Genomic DNA, 6,521 nt, shown 5'->3' with positions numbered 1-6,521 from the left:
AGGTCCAGGTCCAGGTCCAGGTCCAGGTCCAGTGGTTTTAGAGGGAGGGCCTCCCTCCTCTCTGTCCTCACACTGATTCATGCTGCTCATCTCACACACACTTTCATCTGGAGAGGAAACACAAATCATTCATCTGCACATCAACTGAACATTAATTGACTATTATTCATTTCAACCATGAACATTTGAACATAAAACAATTATTTCACAACAACAAGTATAAAGTGACCTTTGAAAAACAGAGAAAGGACAAAATGTTTGAAACATTCAACAAATAAAATGATAACGTTAAAAACTAAGATGAGCTGCAGAATTACACAGCGTAGCTCCTGATTGGTGTTACATGCTCCCCCCCTGCTGGAGGTGAGATGTAGGACCAGAGTTTCTAATGTCCTTTGTTCTGTGCTTCCTCCCAGGTGGCCCTAATTTGATTCAGGGGGAGGACCTATAAAGAGGGAGACATGTGATGTGGCTACTCTCTCTGACTTCTGCTGCTGCCAGCCTGAGCTGCAATTTCCAAGTGTGCTGTCTGGTCTAAAATCTGTCAGTCTGGTGTCTTTATCTTATGGAGAGTTTGGTGAGCCCGGTAGCCCTTGTTTTCACTGCTTTGTTTCTTCAGTTGTAGTTTGCGTGGACGTAGGTTAGAGGGGAGAGCCTACGACCCTTTGTGGGTTGGCCTGGGTGTCTTCCCTTCCTTTTGTTTTCTATATTTTCCCTTGCCGGCTGACCAAGCTTTGTTGGGATACTAAATCTGTTTCCTGGTTCAATAAATTGATTGATTATTGTGACTTTTTGGTCTATGTGATTATGTTGGGCCCTCTAGGGACGAGCTGCACGTGGGGGTCGTAACAATTGGTCAAACAGTTTCTGCAGCAGCTGATAATATCTTTTGCTCACAAGTTGATTGATTTGAGCTGCAAATGTCAGTAAACAGCATTTTACATGTTGTAATGTGTCTGTGTCAGTAACGTTATCGGTGGTTTAATGGACTAAATTCAAGAGGCGTGAAGCAAAGATTACACAGCAACACACACACACACCAACAGTGACTAAAGACAAATACAGTCAGCTGACAGTTTCTACAAACTGTGGCTAATATTATTATTCTAAACAACGTTTGGCTCTAAGAAACTGTCAAGTGTTCTCCACAACTTTTGACATCTTAAAGACCAAACGACACAGAGTCTTCACTTGGCAGGACAGGAGGGAGAAACTGAAAACTAACTATGAATTAAGTCTGTCAGACAAATATTTAGATTTAATATGTCGTGTAGTAGAAACATAAAGTTGCATAAAAAGAAATATTAGAGCCTAAATACAGTATTTGAGTAAATGTACTAAGTTTCAGTCCACCTCTGTTGATAATAATCATTTAAAACTCTAATAGTTTCTATTTATTAACATATTTACTGTTGTCTGAGTTTGTTCATAAATATTTCACTTGAATGTATTTAATGTCAGAAAAACATCAAGAAAAATAAAGACACTGATGTATTATTATTATTATTATTATTATTATTGTTGTTGTTGTTAATTAACTGCATTCATAACTGCAACTGAGTTCAGGGAGAAAAGTGTCTCGACATCGAGCCTAAAAATATTTCTTGTTTATGTGAAAATATATTATATATATTCATATATATGTGATCAATAAAATATAAATGCTTGTAAGAAAAGAGTTTTCCAACATGTTTTTTATGTAGTGAATCTTTTACAGATTCTGCTCGTCATCTTACTCTGATACAAAGAGCAGCGATCTGAGTTTAACCTCATGTGTGACTAAATGTGTTACAAGCTCAACAATATAATATAATATATAATATAGACCTATGTCACGAACATTACACTTGTTTACTTTATGGTTGCGAGTGTGCTTCACCTGTGTGACGTAGCTGAGGTCTGAGGTCACATGACGTAACACACCGCGGAGTAATAATATGAATAATGAGAAGAAATTAAGCTTCTACAGTGAAACTCTAAATACTCAAAGATGTTTAACCAAGGTAGTTAAACTGTCGTCAGTCTGTGTTGGCTGTGTTTCAGTAAGTAAGCAGATATCGGCACAAAATGGCGGATATTCTTATCGACAGCTGTTTCTCCTCCGTCGTCCCGAGTTTAAACTTAAACGAGTTCGTCGAGAAATAAACAACGAGCTTCACTTTTTGTGCTGTTTCCGGTGTAACAATGAAAAGTAGAGCTTGTGTTAGCGAGTTGAACATGTCAGATTCATTACATTACCTTCAGCTGGAGGTTCAGACGGAACTGCAACACACCTGTCAGAGAAAGTGAAACTAAACTGTGAGGAAGAAACACACAGAGAGGCGTGTGACTGACTGGGAGTCTTCCTGTTAGACTGAGGGGGCTGCAGCACGACCCACAACGAGCTAACACATGCCGAATTTACAAGAAGGCCCAAATAATGAAGAATCAGTCACAAACAGCGTTTCAGGGAGTTTATAAAGTGTCTCCTAACCCACAACTCACTAAATGGAGAGATTTCATAAGGGAGTCTGGGGGTTGACATGTTCAAACTGTTAGTGACGTCGCCACAGAGGATTTCTGGGTATTGAAGTTCCAGTCAAGAGTAGAATGTGTTGGTCGTTCATCTGAGTGTCCTGTGGGACAAAGAGAAGACACTGAGCTGAAACAAGGCGTTTCTTCTTCCACAGCCAAACTGTTACTGATGTGAAATAATGCTGAATATTCAGTGCGGAAGTAAAGAAAAGTAACGATCACATCAGAAGTCTTGGCAGAATGTTTTCACAGCTGATGTGGACATGATTCATTATTAAATACGGCACATTTTCAATGAATATCCTTGAATATATTGTCTGTGTGATTTAGCTGCTGTGATGAAAAACAAATGTGTTTTTATCACACTGGAACAGAAAACCCTCAGACTATACAATCTGTGATGATGCTCACCTGGTTTCCACCTTTTTACATGGCAGCAAAGAAGCACGAGATGGAAGCAGAATTCAATTAAAAAAATTTAACAAACGTTTTAAAAGGCTTTCTCCACATATTCCTAACTATCTGGACCTACTTGTTAATTCGGCAAGGATTATACGCAAATACAATATAACCAGACTCCCTTAACAAATCGTCTGTTTATAAGAGTTGTTGAGTGAGGAGAAACTTTATAGACTTTGTGAAACAGCTGCAACAAATCCTAAATCATTGGTGCCTTCTTGTAAATTCGGCTTTAAAATGCAAAAGATTAGGATGTTTATTTCCTTGTAAAACGTGTCAGTTTGCACCAGCATACATTAAACAGTAACTACTGTAACATGAGCTACTTCTTAGTCATGTTGAATATAAAAGCAGCTCTGTTATAAGATCAGTTCAGGGCTGGATGAAGAGTCAGAGCTGTCAGACTGAGAGCGCAGGACACGAGATTCACCACAAGAGGGAGCTAAAGGGCAGCAGAGCAGAGGAGAAGCACCACAAGACACAAAAACATACTTTAATAAATGTCTTTGACCTGTTTCACACTGTTTTCTGTCACTTTACTCGTTTATATGTTCTTTTTATGTGTGATTTGATTCAGAAAGTGCTCCATGAATTATCATCAGGGGGGTTGAAAGCTTTAATTTTTCACCTTTTTGTTCATGTTATTTTTCTGTGTGTAAAATGAACCTCATCTGTATCTACCCAGAGCTGCTGTCAGACATTAAAGGGTAAATTTCACTGAAAATAGGAATTCAGTCATTATCTCTTCAGCTCCGTGCTGATGGAGAGTCAGGTGAAGTGTCGTAGTCCACAGAACATCTCTGGAGCTCAATTAACCTTTGCTGAATTAGTTATCAGAACTTCCTGTTTGCAGTGTGCCTGTGGATATACACGCTACTGTCACCAGATTACTTTCATACTGATGGAAACTTAAAAATGTCAAGTTTCTGAGGCAAGTTCTGCACATGAACTTCTTTTAAAAGCATTTCTAAGTGGATTTACAGACTCATCATCCCAAAGTGATCATCATGAAGATGAAGCAGGGCATCAGGGATAAGATGCAAACACAATGAGGAATTAACCTGTGAAGGAACTGATCTGACATCAGCTCAAAAAAGTCAGGAAAATTAAAAAAAAAATGTATTCCAAGAAATGTTGTGACGGAGGATCGGCTGACTTCAGCTCTCCTGAAAAACTGTTGCCGGTGCAGATAAACTAACCACCATAGATGATCTATTAGAATCAGAAGTTCAGGATTTCAGATTCTGTTCAGTTATTTTATTGAAGATTGAGTGTGATGATTTGGAAACAGTTCAGTAGGAGTGGTCTCCTATAAAAGAAACAAACAGAAATAATTAGTAACAAACTCAGACTGGTGACTTTACAAACGAAAATCCATAATTGTAAATTCTCCTTTGATTTCACCAAAGTCCTCTTCAGCAACACCATAAGTGCATCAGAAGTGACAGTCAACCATAATGATCATTAAATAGAGACCCAGTGGACCAACAGCCCAACAAATGTGATCCAGAACCCAACAGCAGCTCCCAGAATGTGTCCAAACCTAAAGTAGCATCACGTCACCAACACCAAGTCATGACATCACTCACCTGAGCAGGTACGCACGCCTAGTGATGGCGAGATGAAGCTTCATGAAGCATTGAAGCTTTCCATCCAGTTGGTTCACACTTGGGCCGAAGCTTCACGGCTTTGGTGCAAGAAGCTTTGACTTGAACTGTGCTTAAATGATAATGCCAATAAACATAATATAGTCATAATGTCTGTTTTTCTGATAGAATGATGGTTGAAGGTATTTTTGGACCTCTGTTGCATCAGCTGTGACGTTTGTGGTCCTCTTCTGCACAACTGTGGCGTCCAACCGATGCCACAGTTTGCTACTGAGGATAGAGAAACAGGCTGTAAGTGACTAAACAGGCCTACAATAACACAATTTGATGACAATGATGGGAATTACTCTGATCCCGACACCCTCTTCTCCTCTGACAGCTCCACTGTGGCATCGTTGAAGCGGGACAGCACTTTCAGAGATTCTGCAATGATGTCGTGCTGTTCTGTTGTCAGTGGGACAATGTCCATACGTAGACCTGCCAGAGCCGCTCCTACAGGTTCCCTTAGTTTGTGAACGCGCTGGAGCATGTGTGTTCCAACGTGTTTCCACGTCTTGAATGAGCTTTAGAGAAGGCCGTCCCATTTGCTCCTGAACCTTTGTCAGCCTCTCCTATAAAATTTGCCAACAAAAAGTGAGTAATTCAAGTGTCACTACTGCAGCAGCAACTTAAACAAAACAGAGTGATTTAGAATATTGCAATGAAATAAAGGAACTCACCTTTGCAGTGGTGCTGCTCTTGAAATAGCCCACCATCTTTCTTGCTTTTACCCTGATGTTAGACAGCACAGTGTTTTGTCCAGGAGCTTTTTTATTCAATTAATTTTAACATATGTGCCACACGAATTGTGTGATGCAAACGGAGCTCCTTGGCACAAGCACCCTATTTGCTGCACCATCAGTCACGAGGCACGTGACTTTGTGGGTGATTCTCCACTCTGACAAAGGTGCTGCTTTCATCCTAGCCAGATCCTCGACAGTGTGGGCCTCAGGGAAATGCAGCACCCCCAAAACAACAGATTGTAATGAGGTGCTTGCATCTACAAAATAGCAAATCACAGCCAGATACGCATCAGTATTAACTGAGGTCCACATATCTGAAGTCAGGCTGAGTGCAGATGCCTGGGACACAAGGACTTTGGCTTTGTCCTTGGATTCCTTATATCTGTCCTCCACCACAGCTTTCAAAGTCTAAAGAAAAGAGAACATTCTTGGAATGGCAAATATTAGGAAATGGGGGAAAATGCTTCATGTGCTCACATAAGCACCTGCCTTGTGGGGAGAACATGGGTAGAGTTCAAAGCTTTCACAAGCTTTCTGAACCATTTGTCCTCCACATTAGTGAAGGGCTGGGAATCCTCAGTAACCATGGTGACCATGCCTCATCCACATCAGTCTTCCCTCCTAATGACAAAAAAATGCAGTATTCAATTACAGATGTCATTAATTAATCAAATTTAAAATATAAATTAATGTTGGAGTTGTATGTTTGTATGCTGTCTTATCATTGCATCCTAAAATGGCTTACCCGAGTTTGGTCCACCTTGGTTGGTCTCCTTGTTCCCATGTAAGGCCATATAATGCCTCAGCATAGAGGAGGTGTTGCTGTATCCAAGATCTTTGGAACACAGACACTTCACCTTTTAAAATACCAGACATGAGAAGAAAGAAATCAGAACAAGGGATATGCTGCGTTGCCACATTTAGTCATTACTGTGTATACATCATTATGGGAGATCAGCTCAAATTGTTCCCAGACAGGGAAAATCTTTTCTTTCTCGCAGGTTCCATCGTAAAGTCAAATGACACTCAAATAGATCGCAAAGAAAAAACAGAAACTACACAACATGTGAGGTAACGGGGGACCTCCATTGCATTTTGTTGCCCCTTAAATTTCAAATTGAACGCCAAAACCACAAAACAGTTCCTGAATCAGTCACGT

The 6,521-nt window shown here is 40.1% G+C and overlaps 1 long non-coding RNA gene across 1 annotated transcript; it reads right to left on the bottom strand.

The window, feature by feature from the left end:
- Positions 1–4,208: 4,208 nt before the first annotated feature.
- LOC115577529 (uncharacterized) lies at positions 4,209–4,693 on the bottom strand. Its single transcript, XR_003983179.1, has 2 exons — positions 4,563–4,693; positions 4,209–4,282 (listed from the first exon to the last, which is right to left on the bottom strand). It is a non-coding gene; the product is annotated as an uncharacterized LOC115577529 (long non-coding RNA).
- Positions 4,694–6,521: the final 1,828 nt, after the last annotated feature.

The sequence above is a fragment of the Sparus aurata genome, unplaced genomic scaffold, assembly GCF_900880675.1.
Source record: "Sparus aurata unplaced genomic scaffold, fSpaAur1.1, whole genome shotgun sequence".
Taxonomy (NCBI): Eukaryota; Metazoa; Chordata; class Actinopteri; order Spariformes; family Sparidae; genus Sparus; species Sparus aurata.
Note: the sequence above shows the minus strand (reverse complement) of the source record. Positions and strands in the feature narration are given on the sequence as shown.